This window comes from Clinocottus analis, unplaced genomic scaffold, assembly GCF_023055335.1.
Source record: "Clinocottus analis isolate CAN_PGR_092001 unplaced genomic scaffold, fCliAna1.0.p SCAF_10, whole genome shotgun sequence".
NCBI lineage: Eukaryota > Metazoa > Chordata > Actinopteri > Perciformes > Cottidae > Clinocottus > Clinocottus analis.
This window is the reverse complement of record NW_027175821.1, coordinates 4,426,732-4,453,633: the sequence shown is the minus strand read 5'-3', so window position 1 is coordinate 4,453,633 and position 26,902 is coordinate 4,426,732. Positions and strand designations below refer to the sequence as shown.

The 26,902-nt window shown below is 45.8% G+C and overlaps 1 protein-coding gene across 3 annotated transcripts in view; it reads left to right on the top strand.

Annotated features, from left to right (window-relative positions):
• Positions 1-26,902, top strand: part of tenm1 (teneurin transmembrane protein 1) — a 165,157-nt gene that overhangs the window by 24,794 nt on the left and 113,461 nt on the right. The window lies entirely within an intron of this gene.

Genomic DNA, 26,902 nt, shown 5'->3' with positions numbered 1-26,902 from the left:
TTAAGCAATGTGAATAAAATGGGTTTTATGTGTTTTTCCCTCCCTCTGATGTTGAGGGCGTAAATCTCCTTTCGGCAGCACTGCAGCCGCGATAACCTCGGCGGAGTCAAGAAACTGCAGCACCCTCAGCAATAGAGGCGTTATGGATGCACATATGGACATACAAGACACACAAGCTGCGTCCGAGTGTCTCCTCCAACTTCCCCGGCATGTTTTTGTGTGTGCGTGCGAGCGAGCAGAGGTCTTAAGTGGCAACAACAGGCAAACAGCCGCATACTCTAACTTCCCTATTGCCTCCCCAAGGCCCAAGGGGTTTTGCAGGAATGGATTTGTCTATTAGCTCGTAAAGAACATTGCTCAGTGCCATATCGATCATCTGAGCTGTAACGTTTAGGGTCTTTAAGTTGTAGAGTTGATCTAGTGGTACACGGACTCCCCTGGCTATTTTACCAGAGTGAGAGATGATCAACTTAACCCTGGTGCCGCGGTTGGCCAGAGGAAACGCTATAAACACGTCCACTGGAGCCAGAAACCGTTTTTATTGAACCGCCCCGTTCAGCCCATCCAGCAGAGGCTGGAGAGCTACCATGAATCCGCCAGGTGCCTCATTGTAGCAACAGTACAATCGTGTGGTTTTTTTCCTCGCGCTAATAGCAGCCTCATCACAGAGGTAGTCATGCAGGCTGCTGTTCATGACAAGCTGTCAGAATGTTAGACCCCACCCTGTTGTCCTAATGATGGACCTTTACAGCTCACTGATCCAAAGAAGGACCTACTGGACTGTAGTATAGAGGAGCATGTGTTTGTGTATGTGAGAAAAAGAGAGAGAGAGGGGGAAAGATCATATTCTCTCTCTCTCTCTCTCTTTCTCTCTCTCCCTGAACGCTAACACCCCATCTCCATCCTCATCTCGCTGCCATGGAAACAGTCATCAAATCAGAACATCAACCGCTGCTTTCATCTCACGTTGTCCTCCGGCAGCCTACAGGCTGTCTGTATACATAAACTGTGTGATGGAAACATCACAGAGTCCAACCGCTACTTGCCATTTTAATAAGCAGACAAATCCCGCGCAACTCCACCGTCACCTGCGCAGCAGAGGAGGTGAGAGGCGAGCGCAATTATTTATTTTACTTTTTTTTTTTTTAATAAACAGTCAAATAAGCTGGCTTAAAACAGGTTTTTTTTTTTTTTTTTTAGCTTCCAGCGCTGTTGGAGTATTAAAACGAGAGGAGAGCATGGTGAGTGGCACATGAATAAGCTCACAGCAGAAAGGAACAATAACACTGAGAGTGTACCGAGAGATTAGCGCAAATCAGAGTGTTCTGCACTGGGGGAGTGAGGCTGAGAGGGGGCGGGGGACACAAAAGGTGCTTGTACAGCATGGACACACACACACACAACACTTAACACACACACACACGCACACAGATAGCCACACGTGTTCTGTAGGTGTAAGGGGGTCAGTGGGGTTTATTATTTTGTAGCGGTGATTACTTTTCTTTTCTACGCCCCCCAAAATAGAATTTTCTTTTTTTTTTGTTTAGTTTACCTGAGGTGTCTGCAGTACAGCCACAGAGAAAAGACTCCGGCTTCTATGAATGAATGGGCAACCTAGAAAGCCTAATTGAACAATGTCGGAAAAAGGGAAAAGAGAAGTAAGCATATCTGGACCTTTTCACACTGCACAATAGCATCTGTGGGGATGAATGGGACTTGTCGCGAAGCAGGCTTCTGCTGAGAAAAAGGCTCGCCTGAATAGCAAAACCCACAGGTTCATTGTTATTCTGATAATCAGAATTGTCATCTGAGCCGACATTGGGATTTGAATGCATTTGCCAAGAGCATGTCAGTGATAGTAATGGCAACGTCGTGGTCCTCCCCACCCCTACCCGCCATTAACAGCCGCTGCCATTTTAGTTTAACTGCCCACAGTAATAGCTACTCCTCCGACACAGCCGTAGCGATACTGCCAGGGATACTTCTGCCGCGGCTGCGTCGGTGCCAGTGTTAAAGGCTGCCTTCGCAGCCGCGGTGCCAGTAGTAAAGGCTGTTGTTACATGGCACGGTGCCCTGAGCCTGTCAGACCTCCGGGGTCTGTACACCACCTGTCATTATCAGCTCTCAAGCCCTGGCAGCTACGGGCGGCTAATGGTCCACTGGGTCTCACCCAACAATCTGCTGACCGGTACGAGTGCGGTTTGGAGGGTTCGGGGGCGGCTGGACACCTGCGTGAACAATATGCCCCCACGTGTGCCCGTTGTCCACTCGTTGTCCGCATCTAAAGAAAAAAAGAAAAAAAAAACTGGTGATATATGAGCCTATTTCACTCATTCACTTTGCCGTGGGATGGACTTCTTCCACTCACTCCAGCATTGTCTGCATGATTTATAGGATTGGATTGCAACCTTTGTCACAGGCAGCTTTTAATTGAAAAAGCCACAACAGGACTTCGGAAAGCCATTAATTGTTACGGTTAATTAAGGTAAACATTAAATGAAGAGAGTTTTAATTGGTTTCTCCTGATGAGGGTAGGGATCTGGGGTGACCAGAATCTGCATATGTAAATAACTAAAAACTCCTCCAGGCCTTGGCTTTACTCTCTCTGCCTCGGAGTCCCAGGTTCTCTCCTTCACCGTTCCTGTTTATTTTTGCACTCGGTTTCTGTCGCCACTGTCTGTCTTTCTCGCGCTGCTTTTTCCTCTCACGAACGACTTGGCCCCAACTAAGCTGTCGGCAATACAAATTGGGTGCTTTTTTTCGAGTGACATTGATGTGATGTATGTACATGCTAAATGCTAAAGCGGCTGCTCCCTGAAGAGATACATTTGTGAAGATGAGACATGACAGATTGGCAAGAGGCATCACCGTCATATTTACAATACGTGGAATTATCTCAAGGCCCTGGACCTGAAAGCGGGCCGGCTTTATTTATAGCATTTATCTTTTAGAAAGACGACACCGGACGCTGATGCCCACCTGGGCTCACGGCATGTTTGATTGACCACGTCTTTCCCACGCAACAGATTCATTTATTATTACGCCGTCACACCGTGTCGAGGATTGCAATGTGTACATATGGAAAATAATAGCAAACATGCCAAATGGTAGAGTCCCCGTTCCCCGCCCCCGTCCCTCCCCGTCCTCTGCACAGCTGCCACATGTGCCAGAGGAGAGGGCGTTAATAGCGCACCCAATCACTTTGCGAGATAGATCGCCCTAACACCAGATACATAATCATGCTGTTAAATAAATAGCTTCTTAAAATGCTTCCGAATGCCGCTAAAAGCATGAGCATTTTATGGGTGACTTGGGAAAAGAGAGTGGCGGTGTCAGTGGGAGGGGAGGTACTTAATTTGCATCGCCGTGTCTGCGGTTGAAAGCCTGCGTGTGCGTGCGTGCGTGTGTGTGTGTGTGAGCACGCGGATGAGGCGAGCAGACAATTGGACGGCTGCTCGGTCACCCGGTCACGCTGCTGCTGCAGTAGGAAAGCTTCTGGTGGCCAATGCAGGGCTCTTGCCAGTGTTTCACAAAAAAACAAATGCGTGGCGCTGTCCAAACAGATGCTCGATGCCATTTCGAGATAGTGTTTATGTGTGTGCATATGCAGTGGGCGTGTGTGTGTGTGTGTGTGTGTGTGTGTGTGTGTGTGTGTGTGAGCATGAATGTGCACAGCATATACTTGTGCGTGTCCGAGTGCTTCCAAGTCAGTGTGCACTTTGCTTTTGTGTCTGTGCGTGTTTCGTTCCAAACAGATGTTTTGTTTTTCTCCTGTCTGTGCGTGTTTGTGCGTGTGTGTGTGTGTGTGTGTGTGTATACTAGCTGAATCAGATCAACACCAGCCGGTGCAGTGAGTCTGGCCAAGGTGGATAATATTCAGTGCACGATGTGACCAATACCCCCCCCCCCCCCCCCCCAACACACACACACACACACACACACACACACACACACACACACACACACACACACACACAGAATTAAAGAGACTACATGGAGCAAGATGTAAAGAGCAAACTTTTACTATTTTAAGCTGACTCAAATAGACTCTGTGCAAACAGCAGGTTAACTCAACTTTAATCATCATGATTGCAAAGTGGAGTATTAAAGAAATAGCGAGCAATCATTAAGGAAAGGAGAGCAGGAAACACAATATCAAATCCAACTAAATGTGGAGGTGTTTGAAGTGGGTTTGAGGTATTTCCGCATTGGACTTATTATAACTCAAGGGGGGGCCTGTGTTTATGTACTGTAGCCTTTGTAATAGCCTGCTTTTAATGGGCGTTTGTTGGAGTAATGCTGCACTTCTACTCCAAGAGGAAAAGAAAACCAGAGAATGCCCATCAAGCTTTTCACTCATGCATGACACACAATGGTTTATAATGATAACAGTGGTAGCTTTTTACGATCGCAATTTATAGTCATTTTTGATTTCCTGAATTCGGTAGCATCTCATGTCTAACCGTTGACTCTGCCGGCTGAAATGATTCCGGTCACAGGGGGAAAAAATGATCAAGTTTAGCTCGCTAGTGAGCTAGCTATCAAAGCTAACATTAGCTCCCTGAGTTGGTTTAAAATCTTTTTAAATGTTACTTACATTACGCCACACTTATTGGCTACATGATGTTGTGGTGAAGCTACCGTTACATCACCCAGGCATAAAGCTAGAGCATCATCACTTGATGATTGGCAAAGAAGATGTTGAAATAACAGGCTTGTAGCGCCGTCACTGCGAGCTAAACACTCAACAAAGTCTCGACTGGTTGCAGTCCTGGCTCCTCAACGGTGGAATGAGCTCTCCATTGACAGGAGGACAGCAGAAAGTGTCTACATCTTCCATCGCAAACTAAAAACACACTTTTTCGACGACACCTTGAATAAGGAAGGTAGCGCAGTAGTAGCACTTTAGTAGCACTTAAACGGCACTTACTGATAGCACTTTGTTGTTTGACTTTATTGAAGAAATTGTACTTTTCTGATTCTTGTTTTTCTGAGTTTGTACTCGCGGTTAAATGCACTTATTTAAAGTCGCTTTGGATAAAAGCATCAGCTAAAGGAAATGAAATGTAATGTAAAAAGAGTACGTTGCTTCATGTTCATGAGTATGTGTACATGAAACTAGTCAGACTTAGTTTTATAATAAAGAAACGTGTAAGGAACGCCTTCTTTCGTTCTAACATAATCCTGTTTAGCTGACATACAGTACTTGATCAGTGAAGACAAAAGATATATTTCTGCGTTGTTGTTTATCGTTTCAAAAAGTTATTGTTGAAGAAAAAGAAAAGGCTAGGATGAGGGCTAACCAATGTGTTTTGGAAATATTTTGCTATCTTGGCTAATAAGTTGGATGGGGTTGCCTGTAAACTTCCCCTACCTGATAAGCCATAGTTACGGTTGCTAAACTATGATTGGGTAATTGCTGTCCGTGTCAGAGGTTAAGTGAACGGTCAGTTATGTGATTTGATTAGTTAATTCTGAATAAAACTAATGAGCAGCATACATGATGAAGCATGAAGGTTAGCAGGCTCAAAGACACTGCGAGCCGATTTCCCCTTTTGACTATCTGGATCCTCTGGGTGTATTTTAATCTGTCGGAGGGTCTACCGGTCTGTAGTTTTTAGACCGAGAGGTTACGCTCTGGCGATTCTTAAAGTCTCCCTCCCTTCGTCCCTGGAGAAACTGGTGTTACATTTAAGGTACATTCATCTATTGTTTTTCAACTGTGGTGGAATAAAGGGAATGACTGCAGCCCTTGCCTGAGCGCTTGGAAGATCCCTGTACGATTTGGGAACGAGCAGAAATATGAGTGTAGCCTCTGAGATGTGTTGAGAGATGATCACCTCGGGGAGGCACGAGCCGTTCCCTCTCGTAGCTGCAGAGCCAGAGAAAGAGAGAGAGAGAGAGAGAGAGAGAGAGAGAGAGAGAGAGCGAGGTGGAGAGGGAGAGAGATAATGGGGTATGCGGTTGGCAATAGGTGGATGCGGTTCTTCTTTCTTGTGTTTTTGGGTCAGCACCAGAGATGGGTCACCTCACAGGCGGGGCGGAGGGGAAACGTGTGGCGGAAGAATGAATGAGAGCAATATCTCATATGTCTGTCCTTGCCCCCGGTTGCCCTCAGTCAAATCCTCACCATTATGCTTTCATGCCTGATTTATGTGATGTGGGCCGATGTAGCGGTGTCTTTTCTCTTACGCTTTACAAGACAAGAAACAGAGCGGTTGCAACAACCATGAAACGATCCCAGAGCCGTGTTTCAAACCGGTACAACACAAAGAGATCCAGATAGCAGCTAAACATGAATCGTCTTAGTTTGGACTAACTGCATCATCTTGTCCTCATCGCCCCGGGCATTGCTACTTCTTTTTCTCTCGGTGTGATCTTGAGTGGGCAGGGCTTTTGCAAAGAGCTATTTACATTTGGACCGTCTTTGCTGGATGGATTTCCCCTGATATCCCAGGCAGAGGAAGGTAAATAAAGAGCGTGTGTGTGGTTAGGGGGAGGTATAAGCAGTGTGACGTTTCAAGTGAACTGTATACTGTGTATGCAGTTGTGTGCTACATTAGTGGGCTGAATGCAGGGTGATGCACAGTCGCTTGTGATTTTTGGCCAGAGGCGGATGAGAGGAAATCTATAGATTAATGCACTTATGACGGATGTGCGGCCGTGAGAGGCAACTCTGTGGGGGGAAGATTCATCACAGACGATGGTTATGATTGCGTGGATGCAACACGGGGTTATAATTACTTGTGAAATAAACAAGGCCGGTCGGTGTTGCTGCAATCATCGCTTAATACTTTAATGACATGACATGATGGCTCAGAGATCAAAACCTCTCCAGTTGAGATTGCTGTTCCAGCTAATTTTCTCTGCAAGCACAGAGTGGCTTCACACTCCACCGCATGTCGAGCTGGAATATTTATTCCATGAAGCAGATTTCTTTCCACGCCGTAGTGTGGCCACATTGCAATATTTTTCGTGTGCAATTACTGTATTTGCTGGGTGCAACCACAAGGGAACCAGCCAGGAAAGTTACAGGTATAGTTTGTCTTTTAATTTTGTTTTGCTGACGGTTAAACATCGGGTACCCTCCGCCAAAAAAGCACATTGCTTTTGTGCGCTTGTCAAGCCTCTCTTTCTTCTGTCCCTTCATTTCTCAGCACCTCCCGGTATCACCAGCCACAGACTCGAACCCCCCGCGGCGAATGTGAATTAACAGACGGCATGCTGCTCGCAGCACCTTCCTTGCCACTGAAACAGATTCATCACAAAGACCTAGATCTCGCCTTTTCCCACTATCACACACACACACACACACACACACACACACACACACACACACACACACACTCGCACACCCATTTTCACCCTAGAATAGCGCCTCACATATCATACATCCGTGGTGTAACACTCTTCACACTGACACACTGTACTTGGTGATCAGGAGAACAATAACATCGGCGGCTGATCTTGGCTTCGTCTTCGGGATGCTGTGTTAGCCACAATTGTTCCTCTCGATATTCGTGTCCATATTCGAAAAAGCCCCCTGATCCGTACTTATAATACATCCCTCAAATTGACACGTTTCCACGTGAGTGGGAGACGCTGGAAAATCAATGTCCCTCGGAAGTTGAAAGGAAGAGGGAGGCAAGTTTGCTCACAGGTCAGAGGTGCATTGTGGGATATTGACCAGTCCCCGGTGCTGCAGTAGGCTCACTGAGAAAACACATCTACACGAAAATTATTGACAAAGGCGGTACAACCCTGCACCTCAGTAAAGTGGACAGATACTTTATTATCCTCAGAGAGGAAATTCACTTTCACAGTCAATACATGGGAACACTGAACCCACTCAGGCAGAGTTTTTTTTACAGGAGGGTTTTGTGTTTGTATCAAAAAGATTTTTTTTTTTAACAGGTGTACCATAATGGGCCCTCGTGAGACTTGATACATACCTTTTTGATCCGCCGTGGGGACTTCTCGGAGAGGTGAAAATGTGCCGTCCATTTCAGCCTGAATTAAACGTCTTCCAGCACAAGAGGGTCGGGATCTAATTATTACCCAGTGCTAGTTTACACTGCACATCGGTTTACCTCCACAAAGGTTTTAGGTTTCAGTCGGGCTGTAGTTGTCAGTGTTTGTTTGTGGGAAGCCAGTGAGGGGTCGAGTTCTCGTCAGCTGGCTGTTTGGCCATTTGTTTGGTAGGGGATGCAAATCTCTCCACTAATAAAACCATAAAAAAAACAATAAGTTGTATATCAATTAGAAGTACAGGGCCGGTGGGCTTCCTCCCCTGGTCAAGGTAGGAGGAAATAGTTTCTTTCTGTTTCCCCAATTTCTTTGACATGTTTGTTTTTTTCTCATTTCAGTCACTTGTGTAATTGCAGACTTGAAGGTCCAAAACATGGCTTACAAGCAATAGCACTGTGTAGCAAATGTATAGGGTAGGGCCCCGGGGGAAAGGCTTTTGTGGTCAGATTATTTTTTGCTTTTGTTGAGATTGAGCAGAAGTCAGAGAGGAAAAAGATATGAGGAACAACCAAAGCGCGGATCGATGTTGGCTGATGCGCTGGGCAAATTTTGTCAATAGCGGGAAAATACCTCATAAATAGAAGGTACAGAAAGTTTACTTGGGGAAATAATAACTTGTACGTAAAAGATAAACATCATAGTTGCTTGGTTGAGAATACTTTATTTCTTGCATGTCTTGGGAATGTTAATTATCGTGAATAAAAGTGCAGACAGAGAGGAGAACTCGACACAAAAGGGCATCTAAAGTTCAGCCAAATGAAGCATTAACAAAAAGCTTCATTGTCTGGATTATGTAACTCTTAATGCTGCTATAAATTTCCCACAAAAAATATTTTAGGCCTCTCTGGTTTCACTGTCCATCCGATGTCTCACACCCAAGTGTTCGCCAATGGAGCATGTCGGGAACACGGCGATACAGCCGCCGCTCTGCCTTAAACCAGAAGTGTTATCTCCATGTATTTAATGAGGTTTTATTGATGTTCTATAAATTAGATCAGCTCAGAAATCTCGTAGGTCATACGAATTGTCCACTGTTAAAGAGAAGAAAAAAAGCTCAGTTAGTACAGCAAATCTCTGTTGGTGCAGACAACACAGCACAAAGTCATTTACATTATGTATTTTGTGCTCATGTAGTCAATATTTTTAAATTGAGCTGTGTATATAAAGTACAGGTTATGCAGAAATATTTTTCCCCTCTCATTAACAAAATATGAATGGATTATTTTGTTAGTGGATGTATCTTAACAACGAAAGTTATTATTTTCAACACCTCTAATTATTTGATAGAGAGCATTTCTGCAATAATTCACAATGTCAAGAAATTATTGCTGAGACAACGAAGGCCTTTTATCGTTATCTGTCATTTGATTGACCCTTTCATGTGATACAATCCATGACTTCAGATCATCCATCACCAACAAAACTCCTTACTCTACAAAACTTTGCTTTAAAATTCTAATAAAAAAATGTACAAGTTGTGATTTTTCAGTTACTTGCTAAAAGTATAAAACGACGACTGATAAAGTTAGTGTATTTTTCCTGTGTAGGAGTATTTCACTTCCATGTAGCTGGATCCAGCAAACATTTGTGACATGCAATTAGGCCTTTCTGGACTCCAAGGTCACAGCTCAAAGACACACGAATGTAAGGGAGCCAAGGATGTCCACATACATTACAGCAACAAGTAGTTGCTTAGCAAAGGACACGGAGCGTCTGCCAAAGCAAATGCCTTTTTTCCACATGGATGAAACACAGGCTGAGGGGGTGTTTAAGATTGTGTGCAATTATGGACCATATATGAATATAAATATAGTAAAGCTAATGTTCTGCTAGCACTCTGCACTCCCCCTCTGGAAATAGAGAATGTTCAAGCTTGTTAGGCTTCCAAGAGCTGCCTAGAAGCCTGTCATTTCACATTAAAGCAGCCTAGCATTGCCGCTTTCATGGATTTGGTTCTCACTGGACAGCGAATGATAAATTTATGTATAGATTTGAGATGGGAGGCAGACTAGGGTGTCCACGTTGGCTTGTGCGCGTGCGTGTGCACACACAGGAGCCCTTGTTCGCCCCCGACTGGTACAATGCATTTCCATTATAAGGCATATGCCAGCCTGTGTTATGGTGAGTCGAGCTGTTGCCCTGTTACTGTGACTGTCACATCTATGGAGGGGAAAGAAGGGGATATTTCCTGTTTAGATGCCACCAATTTCCTCTTCATGCATGGTGCACACACACATTACACCCCCACCTCGACACACACACACATACACACAATTGATAGATTTATTGTAGCGTGTCAGAAAAGTGCAGGCTTCACATTTCAGCAAAATGGACCCATTTGGCGGGCGCACGCCCGCATATCTCACACAACCCAGCCCCACCTCCACCAAGCTCCTCTCAACCCCGCTCCCTCCCATCCAGCCGCCGTGCCAGCCCACTCAGCCGAATCCGGAACGGCACCGAATACATGTTTCTGTCACAAGCTTCGTGTCAGCTTTTTTATACACGAGCGAGAGAAATGGGGAAAGAACGGGTCATTCTGACAGTCAGAATCACTCTGTGTAGATCTTAAATGTTTTACGGCCTTAATGGGCTTCCAGAAATAGATGCAGTGCTAATGTCCTCTGACTCAACGAAAGGGGGGGGGGCGAGAGAACGTGTCCGTGCTAAGTTTGTGTTCGTGTGTGTGTGTGTGTGTTCGTGTGTGTGCGTACATGTCCGTGTCAATGTGCCCAAGACGTTTTCGCGTGCTGGTGCGCGCATGTGCGTTTTTTGTGTGTCTGTAGCTGCTCGAGTGTGCGATTCAAATGGGCTTAAGTGAGGGATTCACGCATGCAAATGATGCTACTTAAATCTGGGTCCTCCCCCCTATCTCAAAGGACACCCTTTTCTCTATTTAGAGCACCACTTTTGACATCAGCCCTATGGAGGCACAAGACCCTATGGGGCTCTGGTCTTAAGTGGTGCACTATATAGACTATAAGGAATCATCCTGATTTTGGTTTATATAAATCCCCGTCCTCAGACATATCCACAACAAATCTTCAACAAGCTCCTCGCCTGATGTAGACGCTCAGCATAACCCACCTCCCCGACTCGAGCATTAAGCATTACCCTTTTTTTGAAGAAGGGTTCAATATTGTGGGATTCCTGGCATTCGGTACTTCCAGACAGCATTCGCTGCTTCAGAACCGCTAACCGTCTCGCAGCATGGTTCCTCCTCTCCAGACAGACTCTGACTTGGAGTATTGATCTTGACTCTCGCTGTATCCTTACCCCCTCAGACAATCCATACTAAATGTATTAGCTGTGGAGAGAGCTACAATGTCCTCTGCAGCTAATCATATTTAAGCTAGAGAGAGAGAGAGAGAGAGAGAGAGAGAGAGAGAGAGAGAGAGAGAGAGAGAGAGAGAGAGAGAGAGAGAGAGAGAGAGAGAGAGAGAGAGAGAGAGAGAGAGAGAGAGAGAGAGAGAGAGAGAGAGAGAGAGAAATATCTTTAAAGAAGCTGTCTTTAGGTTTTTTGATGTTTTTTTTCATGCTGTGGTGTGAAACCATCAGAAAAAGGTGGGCTTTAGAGGCATATTAGGCAACCATTTTGGGTTCATCTCGCAGCATTAGGCCCTAAAGTGCACGCGTGGGCTTGCACAAGCAAATGCACATAATGTTCTCGCATATGCAGGAGTCGTTTTCTTTCATATGCCCTGTATGTTTCTCTTTCTGCCTCTCTCTCTCTCTCCCTCTTCCTCTCCCCCTCCCACCAATGTCACCACGACGCACAAATGAGCGAAGGCCTCGTACAGGAGAGCGGCTCTGATTGTTGAGTGGGGCAATCAAAGGCTTTGATGCTAATCAGAGCTTTCTGTCCTGCCAGTTTGGGATGATGGTGGAAATGCACAATAGAGAGAAGGTTCCATATCAAAGGCCCAATGCCTGGCTGGTGTGATTGCTCTCCTCCTCGTTCATTGGGTGGGGAATCAACCCCCGAGCTACAACCTAACAGTGCCACTATTATGAGCTTTGGCTTTCACACGTAGAATTATCTGCTTAATACTTTGGGAGAACATTCGTTACATTGGTTCAGCTGATTCTTTTTTTTATTTAAATGTTTTTTTCTGCGACTGCTGCTTCCGCGGAGATGACACCGGTACTTTGTGTGGCGGGATCTAACCACAAACTCCGATAACACCTGCGCTCGCTTGATGCAGCGAGCGCTTTTCCTTGGCACTCATCTCCTCTCCCGGTAGGGGGGCCTTTGCCGGGGATGTGTGCCGGAGATTTTTATTTATTTATTTTTCCTAGTGCTGCTCTGAGCGTCTCTGCGCTTAAATCCGCCTGTCTTAGCTCTCGCCAGAACCTTTTCGGACATATGTGCTTTTGCTTTTTCCCCCCGCCCCTCTTCTTATTTTGTGTGCCTGCCTGTGTGTGTATGATGGAGAAGGAGAGAGAGAGAGAGAGAGAGAGCAGTGAGTTTTTGACAATCCATCTCCATTGTGTTTTTTTTTTTTTTTTACCGAGCACACTTACTGGCGAGAGTGTGTACGCTGTGCGTGTTTCCCCTGCTTGTTGGTTGACAGGCTGTTGTTCGGCCCTCTGACAGACAGTTCCATTAAATCATGCTGCAGTGGTAACCCACAGTGACAGGACGCCATTGCCTCCCCGGGATTCCTTCATCAGGGTCTCTCATGCGCTTAACGAGGAAGTAAACATGCTAAATTGTCTGCTGGAGATGAAGTGAAGAGGCTGTCTCGCCGCTGAGTGTCACGTGTGATGTCCTCACATCTTCGTTTCTCCCTCTCGAAACAATGCACGTAATGCGGGGAGCGTGGACGGCCAAGAGCCATCTTCGGTCCCCCTTGAGTCGACTAAGGCGTGCCAAGGCATCGGTTTATGAGAATACACACCGTTAATGTTAATGTTGTGCGCTGCCAACAGTAAGAGAGAACGATGCCTCTGCGAAAGCATACAGGAGGCTTAATTGTGGTTTGGAACCGACGATTCAAAAAGTCTGGGCAAGATGGCAACCACCTGACAGCCTGAAATGGAGGGACTCGTGTATGTGCAGCGATGTTTTATGCATTGCTTACCTAGCATTGAGCCCACATGCACACACTGACAGTTTTCCAGAAACCTCTCTGTGATTTTCTGATGGTCGCAAACAGTTCTGCAGACCGTTATTTCCCCGGAGAGAGAGTAAAAGCGCCGCCGCCACCGTCGTTTTTGCAGGACGACCATGCAATAGCACATGCGCCCCCTTTCGATGACTCCTCTCACAAGCGAGCGCTGCATCCGAAGACGCAGCGCGGTGCTGCGCATCTCCCTGCAGATTGAGTCTGCCTGGGAGCTGCCTGGCGAGCAAACACCGGGTGAATTCTGAAGAGGTGTTGAGTGCAGGGATGATGGCTCGGCTTGTTCCTTTTAAGGTTATTTTAAGCTGCAGACCTGCAGGGTGTGCGTGTGTGTGTGTGTGTGTGTGTGTGCGGCGTGCGAGTGTGTGGTGTGCGTGTCAGGGCTGTGTTTTAATTAGAGAGACAGGAGTGTGTCCTTGGGCTGCCGCAGAGGGTCAGGAGAACCTGGTAGTCTGGGAGGGCAGGGGCTGGGATGAGTCTGGCAGGCCTGCTAAACACCCATTACCCAGACGTGTAGATGCACTCAGGAGCGTGCACGCTCACGGCCAGGCCCACACACACAAACACACACACATAAACAGACACACACACACGTGCGCACGGAAGCACATACGCGTCCCCGGTCTTGGCGCCATTCCTGTTGGCCGGTGATACCATGGTAACTGAGCAGCCTGCATCTCCATGTGTTTCGCGGCCTTCCCCTCGTCTCTAAAAGCAAAATTACCACTGGCACCGCTCTTGGGAGACGGGAGGGAGGCAAGGGAGATGGTGGGCAGATTGAGAAGGGCATGCAGGAGGTAGAGTGGGAGAAATGGGGGGATGTTGAGTGGGAGGTGAGGGGAATCGACAAAAAAAAAAAAGAAGAAAAGGTCGAGAGGGCGGAGGGAGGGAAGCATCTGACATTTATGTCCCCGGCCCACAGAAAATGCCACTTCGGGCTGGCATCGCTCTTTCTTCTCTCTGACGCTACTCTGGTCTTCATCTGACCCGCGGGCTGGCCGTCCCACACCTGGGCGGCCACGCATCTCGCTCCGTTTCCCTGCCGGTCACCCCTCCCCCCCTCGCCTGACCTGTGGTGGCTTTCATCCAGGCATTTCTTCGCCCTCGTTTCCATATCACAGGCCCTTTGCCTACGGCGCGCCACATCGCTCCCGCCCATCTCCAGCATTCCTCTTTGATGCTCGCCTTTAGAATCCTCTTTTCCATCCCGTACCTATATTTGCCTCCCCTCCTCTTTCTCTCCCAAGCTAATCCCCCCTTCTCCTTCCCCACCTCACACACCTCTGGTGTGCCTAGCCCGGGTCCCAGCCGATGATGGGACTCATAAAGCCTCCCAGATGAAGGGATAGCTAATGGCTGTTGAATAATGCATGGTGAGCAGGATTTAGAGAGCCCAGTCTATTAGCCTGACCAAATACTCTGGGCTTTTATTAAAGACCAACACTTACAATTACAAACTGCATTAAGGCCGGGGTCCTGGCTCAGTTCCCCCCCCCCCCCCCCTCCTTCGCTATCCTTTCGTCGCCGTCTCCGCGGTCATGCCTAAGGAAGAATATTATCTTTTTGCCTTTTCAGATTTTATAGTCTTGAGAAACTGACCCTCTTAGAGGAGGTCACCGGCAGTCTTTTCTAGTTGTTGGTTTAAATTTTTTTTATTTTTTTTTACGCTTCTGTGTCAGAGGTCGGTGGCCCTTTTAGTCACAGCTGTGGATAGAAGAAGAGATTGGTGAGGTGCAGGGCAGCGGTGTCGCGTTTTCACTGCCGGTGGTCGGTATGAAAACGGAGGGTTGATGTCCATATAATATGCGGGCTCTTTATGTCCCTTCCTGCTGGGGATTGTTAGTTTTTGTGGTTGTTTCGGGGGGTTTTGAATTTTATGAGACACCCGGGCGCTTGGATGTCTACATGCGTTGTGTACACACCTGCATTGCGCGCCCTCTTCTCCGCTGCTGCAGAATTGCCGTCGTCCATCCACTCGATGGATCTTAATATTCCCCGAGCTTACTGTTGCTGCTGCTGCGGACGAGGCTCTCGCACATCATTTCACATGATTATACACAAATGTTAATGGCCGCTAATAGCTATAAGTGTCTGGAAGTGTGTGTCCTGTAAGTGGCTTCTGAATAGTCATAAAGTGTTGTTAGCTAATGGCTATCTAAACATCCCTCCACCTGGCTACGTTTAAGTGCTCACTTAGCTGTTTCTCTGTAATAGCGTATTGACCTCTCCCCTAATTTTGAGATTGCCATGCAAGGTCTCATCTTGCATTTGATTATTACGCTGTAACACGTCCGCATATTCCTGACAAGTTGCAAAGTTAAGCGTTTTTATTGCATCAGAGGGAGGGAGGTATTTTAGGAACGAGGATCACATGGATCAGTGGTCATGCGGCCTAGGGGGAACTAGTTTTTATATGCGGACAGATCTTTAATCATGTAATTCAGAAAACCAGGGGATATCCAGGCCATGTCAGATGGAGAGGAAACTCCATAAGGGACGATAGATTGATGTCAGATCAACACAGAAAGTGTCAACCCTGTAAACCTTGATCCATCTCCATGTCAGCTCTGGTTCCCCCCCTCCATTCCCCCTACTTTCCCTATGTGAGTGTGTCTGGAGAGCGAAGCGATTACATGTCTCATCCACCAACGATCAGATGAAAAGCTGTCGCTTCATTGGTGGCCAAAAACAGCAAGCTCAAGAGCTACCACTTCCTGTTTATGTACGCGTGTCTCTTTCTTTCTCGCTGAAGTTTATTCAGTCGGATCTCCTGGCTGACCCTTCAGCTAGCCAGTGCTCCTCAACAGACTGCACTTCTATGTATAGTACTCCCAAAATGTCACTGGCTTTTAAAGCACGCTTCCCTCCTTGTGTATCGAATGGCGCACTTATGGGGCTTCACCTGAATTAAAGCGGCTGCATATCAATATTAACGATGTGCCTTAAAGTAAGTGTAAACCGATCTGAACTGAAATCCCGAGGTAAACAACACCGCATCGACAGCATTTGAGTGAAAAATACAATCCTCTTTGGCTAAAGAGTTAGTCACTGTATCTCTATCATTTCTGATGCTGTACTATTTTATTATTTAGTTACTCAAAATTAAATGTTATCAAATTTTGATCGTGAGCCAAATCAACAATACATCACAGCCAAATGTTGTTTGCATCGGTTACGTAACAAGGCAACAAAGTGTGTTTTCTGCCTCAGTTGTAGGTCCGAGTCATAAACCGTCACTGTGACGTCACCCATTGGGTTGTGAACTGACTGCCTCAAGTTCAGCGATTTGGCCGTCACCATCTTGACTTGTGAACACAATTTACCGTATTTGGAGTGCGGAGAAGTGACGTAGAGACGTCGTATATGACTCTGGTAGCGGCAGCGGCCTGTCACCACTGTAGCCCTGCCCTAAAGCAGACCCCACTTCACGGTCTATTTGACTCTAAATGGACCATAATTTATGAAATGAACATCACACTGTTCTGAAGAAGACTTGAAAGCAGCGATTGAGACCATAAACTTGTGTTTGCAGTGTTTACTGAGGTAATAAATCAAGTGAGGAGTCTTGCGAAGACTTTGATACAATCTGACTTCTTTTTGCAACCGGAGGAGGGGATGCACATATTAAGACACTCGCGCTGACTTCTCTCAGAGAGTACAAGAGTCTTGTTTTCCTCTTCACCTGTTTAAAGATGCTACACAACCTCAAAAAGCGCTCAGAGGTCTGTGGCGGCCTCGATGAAGGGGAATTATGACACCAAAAGCAACTAATGAAGAAGAGTTGGTGCTTTTGAGGGTTGAAAGAGTGAGAGGCTGGATTAGGAGGAGAGGTGAGCACATACTGGAGCTATCAACCAGATATTCTGATTGCATCTTGACAGATTTATACTGATATGGACATCAACAAACGGCCCGAAAAAAGGCGCGCGTGTGCACGTATGTTCAGCATCGGCGTGTGTTGAGACAGCAGAGGTCTTATCTTCGTTAACGGTATCCCCCTGTCTCTCTGGAGGCTCGCATGGAGCAGAGGGCAACTGCAGTCTGATGTGGGGCATCTGTTCCCACATTTGTTAAGCTTCTCCCGTTGTGTATGTGCGCGTGCATGTGCGTTTGTGTGTCAGGGATTTTAAGAGAGGGGATAAAAAAAAAGAGAGAGGCAGACGCAAAGAGAGCGCTGTAAGAGCGTGCGTGCCCGGTGTGATAGGTGTGGTTGGTGAAGTGGAACGGCAAGGTGTTGTTGCAATAGAGGGCAAGTGGCGACTTGTCATTGGCCCGTGTTAATGCTGACCCAGGGCCGGTGGCTGCGCTCACCTCATTGACCGCAAGATGGCCGCCGGTCGAGTCTGCAGGTGGTGCTGAAGGCACATCTTTTCCCGTTTTATTCTCTCTCTCTCTCTCTTGCACTCTTTCTCTCTCTCTCCGCTGCGCTCTCTTTGTACCTCTATCTCCCTCCACCATCTATTATACACTCCTGTCGGAATACCAAGCAGCCCCTCATCCTTCCTGCTATTTTCCCCAGTCTCCTTACATTCACCATTCACACAGCCTTGTCTTCTTGTGCACGGTGCATATATATATATATATATATATATATATATATATATATATATATATATATATATATATATATACATATATATATATATATATATATATGCATGCATGCATCGCTTTCCGTACTGTAATCTCAGTGGGGACATTACATGCATAATCTACTACATAATAAGGCTCTAGTTGGCCCCGGATGCCTGGTTAAGATAGGAAGGGAGATGTGTTAATTAGACTCATTTGCAGCACCGGCTAGCAAAAGAGCAGGACCCCTTCACAGACGACCTGCTTCTCCTTGAGAGGAGCCACAGAGTTGCTGATCAAAGTTTCACACGCCAAACCACCGGGAGGTGAGGCACCGGTGGACTCCCTTCGCTCAGATCGAGAGCGGCTTCTGGTAGATGTAATGGGAACGGGAATTATTGACTGGAGCAGCGTGGTATGGAAATAGTGTCTCTGGCGTGCCATCATCGAGACGGAAAGCTTATAGTACCCTGATTTATGACTACTGTGGAGAATTGAGTGCTTCATAAAGATCGGGCTGCTGGCTCAGATCGAGCAATCAGCGAAGTGATCTGACTTTGGCAGATCGCGTTTTTTTTCCCGACGAGTTGTAAAGTCAGTCACAACGCCCTGGCTTTGTCCGCCCCTGACGGACGCACGTGGAAAGAGTGAGACCGACACTCCGGCCCTCTGTCAAGGTCATATGGATTAGAAATGATTGGGTTTCCAATACTCTACTAGGGAGTTCTGCATGATGAATCATCACTCCGTTCCAAATCGACACCAATTAAGAAGGGTTTTGTTTATTCCGCTGTGGGACACGCTGTGGACGCTCACTCGGAACAAGCAGTCTCGCCCCTCTGTCTCTTTTCACAGGCAACACTGTGGCATTTGCAAGGATTAGTATAATGCGTGAGCGAGCGTATTGCGGCGGTGCATATTTGTATCGGCGCGCGCTTCTCCGCGTGCACTGCGGGGCTCGATCCACATCTTACTTGCACACTCGTGTGTGTGTGTGTGTGTGTGTGTGTGTGTGTGTGTGTGTGTGTGTGTGTGTGTGTGTGTGTGTGTGTGTGTGTATGTGTTGGCACGTGCATGTCCGCAGTCATGTCATCCAGTGTTTACTGTGTGGCCCTGCTCTGTTTTGTGTCAGTAGCTCCATGTCTGTGAGGCATGCTGTATGAAAAGTGAGGTTGAGGAGCCCAAGTGCCGGAGCCAGTGAATTCATTTGCATTCATTCCACTGCCTGTCTCTCCTCAGAGCCCATTCTAATTACCAGCAGCTCAGGTCTGCTACAACACTGCGCATACTCTCTCTCTCTCCCTGTATCTCTCTCTGGGTGGAGAAAAAAAAACTGAAATGGGCTGCTGGTGGTGCATTCCTGTAGCTTTGATACTACTCTCTCTTTAGCCTGCCAAAAATCTCTTCGTGTTGGTTTGTTTGCTGTCAAGCCCAGGCACTCCCTTCCTGTTTTTTAGTGTCACAGTCAGAGGAAATATAGTGTACGCATGTGTGTGCAAGCGAATCTCCGCCATACCCTCTGCGCGTGCTTGTTGTGATTGTTTTGGGGTTGAGGGAGATGCAAGCGCCGGTTCGTATATGGGAGGGCGAGCAAGCGAGCGGGGGAAGCAAGGAAAGAATCGTGGGGCTTGTAAAAGACGAATGTGCGTACTAATCACCGTAATGACCATTGCTGTGTTTTCGCCTCCCGAGTCTCACACACCTCGTTACGCCCTCTTCCTGCTGATGCAAATGTCTACCAAGTCGTAATAACTCACGACGCCACGCCGCTACTGGGCGTTCCACAAAGCTCTGTCAGATGCTCGCGTGCGCATGGACGTATGACACGCACCAGAGTCAACACACACAAACACCTGCACGGTTCGGTGGCAGGTGGCAATGACCGGGCGCCCTGCAGCAGCGACAAGGTCAGGACGGATCAGGACACTGCTGTGCTCTCAGGAGAGATGAGCTGAGCTCAGCTAGCAGCTATTCCGCAACGTCCACGCAAACCTGCTCGAGGGGAGAAAAAAAAAGATGACAAAATTCATTGAGATCACAAAAGTTTGGTCTGCGGAAAATGTTGACGGATTAATCACAAGTTTGCAAACAGATCATTTAAATTGCGCTTGGGCCTAGAGGATGGGTGCTCTTCTTAAAGAGAAAAAAAAAACTATTTAAAGCGCGGCGGCGCCCCCGCAGTGTAGCGTTTGCCTCGTCAGGGTAAGCGTCTCGCTGTAGAAGGAGGGGAGCTAGACTCGGGAGGCTTTGCGCACTCTCGGGGGAAAATGCTACTTTCAGAATCACCTGCAGCCTAAACATGATTGTGGAGTTGCTCCGCAGTTGTTTTTGAACACGGGGGTACAAACAAGCAATTACACAAATATGCACATAAATATACACTACATCACGCAGACAGACAGAGGCACGCACGCACACACCAGCACGCGCTTGCGAGCGTGCTAAGCGCGTGCCGGTCCTCCGGTGTGAGGGAGCCAGATGATGCATGGCGGCTAATTATCAGGCTCTGTATGAAAATCGACTGTTTTTCGTGTGAGAGTGGGGACTCTTAGAGCTCCTCTGCGTCTTCGTTTGTATTTTCTGGCTTTAATTGGACAACATGATTGTGTCACTTTGTTAAATGGAGATCCCACCGTTCATTCCTGTGTCTGCGGAGATGAATCAATGGCTGTTTTTATTCTAATTGCCGTCTCAGAGCCCACTGTCATCAGCGTAATTATCCATGCTTCTGCCACCATCACTGCTATTTTCATCATCATTCTTACCACTGCTATCGCCGTTTTCTTTGCCGTTTCCATCACCGCGGGCGCAATTATTAGAAACATAATTTTCAACGCCGTCGCCGGGGCCATGATCATTAGCAATATTAGCCCACATTATCATAAGTTCACTGTTGTTATTATCGATACTGCCATCCTTCACGCCAACTTCATCAGCAGCCAGCCAATAAAGGGAGTCATATTGGAACTTTTAATGTCTGATGAAGATAACGCGTTATCTCTTTGTCGGGAACCCTTTTCTGGAGACAGAGACAGATGGTCAGCGAGGGCGGGATCCCACTCAGTACTGCAAAAAAAAAAAAAGAGACAAAGAAAAACCAGCGTGTTCTAATTTCAGTTGTCTGACCTTTTTTTGGGGTTAATTATTTATTTCATCGCAGCTCAGCAGTGGAATAAACTTTGTGGCAATTTAATGCAAGTCAATTAAGAAGCCAGGTAGATGAAAAGCTATCCTGGGGGAAATTATTAAGTTTGTATTTTTAGAGAAGGGGTGGATGATTTTTTATTTTTTTTTAGTCCAACAATAGTGTTAAACGTTCTCAAAATACGATCACATTCCTCCGTCAGACAGGCAGGTTTGATATTGTTGAGGTCAGGCTCTATGGATTTTAGACAGCTTTCCCGCAATAGGAAATTAACTAGAGCCATAGAGCGCTGGGCACAATAATGGAGAGGGGAAGACAGGGGAAGTGGGCGTAAGCAAACACCAAGAGTGAAGAAGAGGAGGAAACCTGGTTAAATATTAGACTTCATTGTTTTTGTGGCTCATTTTCTTATGCTCTGCTGCCCACTGAACGAAATGTTCTCTTCTTATTATTAAACCTCTGCAATCTGTTGTTGCAGCTCCCACACTGCAGCAACTGTATTGAGAAGGGCAGGGACCTGAATCTTACATTTTATTTATATATATATATATATATATATATATATATATATATATATATACAGCAAAATGCATCTAGTAAAAACAAACTGTAAAATGTGGCGACGAGGGGAAAATATATAGACAGAATCAGAATCAGAATCTTTTTTATTGCCAGGTGAGTTAGTACAAACGAGGAATTTGTCCAGGCGGAAGGTGCTTCACAACACAATAACACAAATAAGGATTAGGCACCACTTATCAATAAGTGTGGAAGCATATTTTTCCTGTTAGGTTCCTTCCTTTAGTTTATAATGTCCATGTGCCAAAAAAAACTTAAAATAGAGGCATCAATTTGAACCAATCAGCGAGACCTGGTCTTGTCAGGCTCCTCTAATGGCCGAGACCAATCCTTGAAGCCGCAATGAAGCCGGCCAGTGCAAATCCAACATTTTGTTCAGGTATACCTGATGGTTGAAGAGACCTGTCTTGTTATAAGCTCAGCTGTGGGGATTGTGGCAACTTTTATTTACTCTTTTCCATTAAAAAAAAAGGAGAAACAACATTCCCACATAAAACCACCTTTGCACTTTTTGGACCCTCCTCTTCGATAGAGAAAACTGCAAACTGCACCTAAATATCAAGAAGAAAAAGAGAAAATCTGTCTTTTTTTTAATGTAAATATTCAAAAATATATGTATGATTATTTTGTATAATGAACTTAAAGTCGGACATCTTACCTTTTTGCTGCAATATCAACAACATCCTCCTCCCGCCCTTTTCTTACCCCGTGGCCCCTCTAATCTTTTTCACACAGCCCTTTGTTGTCCACGATTACCAAAATTATATTCCTCACTGTAGCTTCTTAACTTTCTCTGGCCTGTTAGAAGAGCACCCAGCACAGGTAGCGCTGAACATCTGGTTAGGCACATCCCGACGAGAAACTAGAACCTTTTAATGACGAGCATGACGAGCGCCAGCGAACGCGATTATTTTTGCGCTTATGATTCATTTTGCATTGTTTAAATCGTGCTTTTTAAATACACCTCCTTAAAAAAAATTGCCCCACCATGACAGCTAACTCATTACACAGGTGGCCATTACAATGTGTGTGTTTGTGTGTGTGTGTGGGTGTGTTTTAATGACTTGTGGGCACATCTGTTTTCACAGTCACATAGTGGGAACTTGCCTTCCTTACGGGGACAAAATCAACTGTAATGTAAATTGCTACATTTTAGGGTGAAAACTTGGTTGAAGGTTGGATATAGGTTAAGGGTTGGGTATAAGTTAAGGGTTAGCTATAGGTTAAGGGTTAGGTATAGGTTAGCTATAGGTTAAGGCTTAGCTGTAGGTCAAGGGTTAGGTACAGGTTAAGGGTTCGGTATAGGTTAATTGTTAGCTTTTGGCTGGTAGCCATTGGGGTTAGAGTTTGGGTAATTCTCCAAGAAATTAATGTAAGTTAAGGCAACGTCTCCAAATGTCATGAAAACACGACTGTGTGTGTGTGTGTGTGTGTGTGTGTGTGTGTGTGTGTGTGTGTGTGTGTATGTGTATGTTTCTGAGTCATGTTTTACGAGGCTCTCCTCTCATTGCATTAGTATGACTTGGTTTTAAATGCCTAAATTGTCATAAATACTTAATACCTGTGCTATTTTAGCTCCTTTCAACGACAGTAATGCATTTTTAATACCTGGCCCAAATACCTGTTACCTGTTACATTTCCCAGTAAATCCCCCCCAGATCTCTCTTCTGCTGGCTATAAAACCCTTTCCCTCATATCTCGCTTATGTAACCAAAAGCTGATGATTCCAGGGGAAAAAATCTCATAAGCGACTTTCCAAATGTGTCTCTGCTGGAGGGCTAAGTCCCAAGAGGAACTCCGGGGCAGAGGATGTACTACACTGTCACGACTGTCATCTAAAACTATAATGGCCCCTCCTCTGGCCTCTATCTGCTCCCCGCAGAGTTGGTTTGATGTTTTTTTTCTTCTTCAAACTACCGGCTCGCCCACCAAACACCCCGCGGCCACTGTCCTACATCGCCAGGCCTACTTAAGGTGACGTCTACCGTGTGATACGGCGTTGCGTCTGATGTGCGAGAGCGAGCGAGGGAGCCATCGACCTTTTGTGCGTTCACGTGAGGACAGTGGAGTTGAATCCGTTTGCGGGATCTTTGGGAGCGGAGACCAAAAAAAGCTGCCTTTCGCTAAGCCTCCTAAAGCACCATCTGGCAGCCCGGGCCCCTGTGTCACCCTACTCACCAAGATTACATTCTCCCCGGCGCTCTCTCCTTGTCCTTTTCCCTTCCACTCCTGTCCACTCAACGCTCTCGCCAGCCCATGCAAACACAGAGAAGGGTTAGTTTCCTACTCACTGTATACCCACAGGTCTTTTAACTCAGGGTTTTCTAAAAACAAGTCTAAATTAATAATGACCAAGTAATTTGAGATTTAAGAGGCAGAAATCATTTGGATTTATTAGTTTCAAAACAATTGGGCCATTTGGGCTGAAAAGCATTTTTCACCGTTCACGACTCTCTTCCCCATTGTAAGAATATTTGGAATGTTTGAGTCTGCCTCAAACTGTTAGTTATTTCTAGAAATGTCTCAGCAGATTAATTACATGCCCTCTCTTTCTCTCTCCCTTATTTATTTATCGTGGTTTCCAGCCTTTTCCAAGCCTCACCATACAGACAGAAATGTTTTTTTTTTCTTTTCTTCACAATGTGGTACTGATCCGGCAGCATCCTGAGCAAGCGCGAGTGTTTAACGGTCGGCGCCGTCATTGACGTGTTTTGATTCGGCGACACACCTGAGGCCGACGAGCGCACACTGTGATTGCGTCAGAGAATTTGTCAGCGAAAAATCAAAAACTTTTTTTTTTTTTTTTTGCAGTAATGTTTGCAGTGACTTTGCAATTTGTGAACAACAGAGTCGAAGGTCAACAAAGTTATGCTCAAGACGAAGTTTAAAAGTTGATTTAAAGCCTCAAGCGCGCAGCCAGAATGCGAGTTTCACACTTGAGTGCCCAGCTCAGGGAATGTTTGTGTGTGTGTTTTTTTGTTGAAAACAAATTCATGTTTTTTTGTAACAAATGCTAAAAACATCTGCAGTATCACACACACACACACACACACACACACACACACACACACACACACACACACACACACACACACACACACACACACACACACAAAAAGCCTTAAAGCAGGGGATTTCTGGCTCGACTCAAAGGACTACCAGTTGCTGAGGAATCAGATAAAAAAAAAAAAAAAATACAGAAAGCACCACTTTCAAGTTCCTGGTGCATTACAATGACACAGGATCCCGTAGTGCTAAAGAAAAAAAAATGGTTCCCGCAGTTTTCCCTAAGCATGTTATTTTTTAAAATAGCTTCCATTTTCGAAATCCATTAGTTTTGACTAAACAGCACCTCCGGGTGATGACACATACATTTCCTGTCATTTCACCAGGTCTCACTCTGATTAGCTGCAGAAATCGTTGACAAGCAGGGTTGTTATTTCTGGAACGCAATATCACATATACTGTGTTGTCTCGGGAGGAAATCGGTTATTAAAGTCCAACGCTGGCCGCCGTGCATTGCAGGGACGAGTGTGTAAATATGACACATCCGCTGGCTTAGAACGCTCACAAGCTACACGTCTCAGCTGTTGCTATTCAATAGAAAAACATGTCCAACGTTCTAAAAATATCAAACTGTGAGCGTGAAATGTGCCTCATCACAGATGGCCCGGAGCAATAAGCACCAATGACGGGAGGACGACATTCAGTTAGACCCTCCCTCCCTCTTACTCCCGCTTTCCTTGAAATCATGAAATGTACAGGGCGCGACATGAGTAATGGCTTGGCGCGAGTAAGTAAGACGTGATTTCGTTGTGTCGGCATGCAGATGAGCGGAGACAAATATTTTATTGCACGCTTTGGAGATGTACATTTCGTCCATGTTGGAAGATCAATAACCAGCAATGTGTTTTTTTTGGAAGATGAGAACTTGTCATCTGCTCAAATAGCATTGTGACAGAGTTGACTTTGTGCTTTTGGAAGTACAAATATGCAGATACACACACACGCACGGACGCACACACAGGCACAAGCAGAGAAAACGTCATAACTGCTACTTTAACAATCTTCAGAATGTGAATGTCGGCTGGACAGATGGCATCATGGAAGTATGACTTTGGAAATGTTTATGGGCCTATTTACAGAACAGCTCCTGTCCTGCCATAGCATTCATACAGCACACTGCTACATTATACATCTTGCAAATGTGAATTACCAGCAACCGAGAGTCATAAAACCTGATGTGCTGTGTGGCATGTCAGCGAACATTGGCGGATATGACAAAGCGCACCGGCTCACGTGTCAGTGCCGAAAGGCGAACAATAATTCAGTGTGAGGAGAGCAAAGCAATATGATTTTTTTCCTCGATTTTTTATTTTATTTTTTTTACATTGCTTAAGATCTCACTGCATCTGCGACAGATTTACTGCCATGGAATTGTTGACGATAATACGTCCCATAACCGTTTCCCCCGCAATATTTGGGAAAAAAGGTTTCTTCAATTTAAGACATAATGGGCCGTTGAAGAGCAGTAACGTGCTGTGTGTGCTCGCAAAAGACCAAAGCTAGATTAGTTTGTTTGTTTACTTTTACCAGTTTTTATTTTGGATGTTAGCATACTTACAGTTGCATTGGGAAGACTGTCTAGTCTCCCAGGTGGGTACCATTTCCATTTTCAGAATTATTGCTGACGCCCTGGCAGCAAATACAGTTGTGGGCCAATACTGTCTGTCTGACAGATACCGAACTCCTCTCTCCCTTAGATTGTATAGGAGTCTATTAGAAAATTGATGGATATATTCATTATTCATTTATAACATTGTCAACGGGGCTTCATGGTCTCAATCGTGAGTCAAAAGTCTCTTTCAATACAGCGTGATGTTTATTTTGCAGATGATGGTCCCATTTAGAGTCAAAAAGACCATAAAGCAGGGTATACTTTCGAGCGGGGCTACGTTGTGATTGACAGGTCTGGGAGTTATCTGTGTTTCTCTGTTAAAACTTGAACACTATCACAGTGTGTTTTTAGTTCATGGAAGTTCATTGTAAACCTTTTTCGGTGGAATACGGAGAAAATGTACTTTGCACCGACTTCTGGTTGAAAAAAAACAAGATGCGAACTCTGGTCTTCCTGTGCGTTCCAATTCCCATCCCACTAAATACTATCTTGTACGCCAGAAATACATTTACCATGTTCCTATACATAGTGCGTCAAATGCAGTGTGCCAAAAAATCTTGGGTTGTTCTTTTGCACAGCAGGTTTTATGAGCGAGAGGGTGAAAATGCAAGATGCAACGTTATGAGGATGTTGCATGCCCACATGAACGCAGACTGCATGCAACAGGGGCAGCTGCAGTGCGGATGAAACCACAAGCCACTTCTCACATACTACTATGCGTGTGCTCATGGATACATACCAACACGTGAGCACAGGTGCGCACACACGTGTAAC